Source organism: Limulus polyphemus, unplaced genomic scaffold (genome assembly GCF_000517525.1).
Source record: "Limulus polyphemus unplaced genomic scaffold, Limulus_polyphemus-2.1.2 Scaffold4852, whole genome shotgun sequence".
Taxonomy (NCBI): Eukaryota; Metazoa; Arthropoda; class Merostomata; order Xiphosura; family Limulidae; genus Limulus; species Limulus polyphemus.
The window spans coordinates 76,678-78,620 of NW_013670462.1; the positions used below are offsets into that span (position 1 = coordinate 76,678).

At 34.8% G+C, this 1,943-nt stretch overlaps 1 protein-coding gene across 2 annotated transcripts in view; it reads right to left on the bottom strand.

Annotated features, from left to right (window-relative positions):
- Positions 1-1,943, bottom strand: part of LOC106471778 (laminin subunit alpha-like) — a 20,837-nt gene that overhangs the window by 13,917 nt on the left and 4,977 nt on the right. The window lies entirely within an intron of this gene.

A 1,943-nucleotide genomic window follows, 5' to 3' on the forward strand; every position in this document is an offset into this window, starting at 1 on the left:
ATGAAACTGTCTTAGCTAAAGATGACTTCTACCCTGCCAAAATTTATATTTGTGGTCCCTAGCCCTACTATTCTCCCTGTTAAATATAAAAAAAGATGATGCATCAACACTATCAATTCCCTTTACAATCTTAAACACCTCAATCAGATCCCCTCTAACTCTTCTTTATTCAAGAGAAAACAACCTGAGAGATTTCAGCCTCTCCTCATATGACAACCCATCCATCTGAGGCACCATTATAGTAACCGTCCTCTGAATCCTTTCCAACAATTTAATGTACATCTTTAGGTAAGGATCCCAAGACTGAATGCAATACTTCAAACGTGGCCTAACCAGTGACCTATACAATAGACTTATATTCAATATTTCTGTAGATACAACATAAAATCCTATTTGTCCTACCACTAGCAATAGCACACTGCTTGGATGACTTTAGAGACTGATCAACTATTACACCAAGATCCCTTTCTTTCATGACACTCTTAAGGTTATTCCCATCCAAATTATACTTATAATTCAAATTATGATAACCCACATGCATTATCTTGTATTTATTATAATTAAAACCCATCTGCCATTTATTTGTCCAACTCACTAAATGATCTAAATCCTTTTGTAAATCAGCAGCATCCTCTTCACAACTAGCAACACCCAAGACCTTAATATCATCTGGAAATTTAAGTAATTTATTGACCATTCTTTCATCTATGTCACTGGGTAAATCCAAAAGAGCAAAGGTACTAAGACTGAGCCCTGAGGTACCCCACTTGTGACATTAATCTGGTTTGACTGAACTCCATTTATAACAACCCTTTGCTTTCTTCCATCCAGACACTCTTCTATCCAATTTGCTAACTTATCCCCACACACATATATAGAGGTAATTTTTTACAAGCGTTTTATTTGGCACCTTGTCAAATGCTTTCTGAAAATCCAGATACAACCTTATCCTCATCTATATATGCAGTAACCTTTTCCAAGAATGTCAAAAGATTTGTAAGGCAAGATTTTTCCTTAGTGAAACCATGTTCACTATCCAAAAAAATTCTAAACTTATCAGACCTTCCAAAACTTTTCTCACAACTGATGTAAGACTAATGGGCATATAATTACTTGGACAATTTTGAAAAGAGTTAACTTTAGCTAACTTCCAATACTCTGGTACCTGCCCACTATTCAAGGAATTTACAAAAAAAATAGTAACAAGTGGCTCACATATCCAATCTTTAACCTGCTTCAAAACCCTTAAGGAAATATTATCTGGGCCAAGAGCTTTATCATTTTTTTAAACTTCCCAATTTTTTCTTAACAAGTGCAGAATTAATACAGTCATCTTGTTTGATCTCATTTCCATTTATCAGATGTTCAAGATGTGGAATACTGCTTAAATATTTTTTGGTATTGTTACGTCTCCGTTTGTTAATTAACTTTCCGTAACTTCGTTCCAACGAAACTTTAACGACACAAGTTCTTACTTAATAAAACTGGTTTATTCTTTCCGAATAGAACTTTACGATACACTTAATTTCAATATTCGCGCTAAAACAAACACTATAACGAACGAACGTTAACTTCAACAATACCCTGTGAATGCAGTTCAATTACTCACTACCTACACACACATTACATTACCGTCACATTGTCACCCTCTTTTATATACCAGACTACCCTATATCTAGTAAATGCTAGAGCATTCGCCAAAGTACAGGATAGTTCTAGAAAGTAGAGGGCGTAAGAATAGTCACATGATCTCGATGACGCAACACTGCCCCCTTCTTAATATTGTTCATCCCGAACAATAACCACATACAATAAACCAATAACAATTAACAATAACTTAATTAACTGTACAGAATTACAAACACAAAATTATAATTCAACAAAGTCTCTTAATTTTATGGGACGTATCTTCTTCCATACTGGTCTCCGTCTCGTTGGCTTCT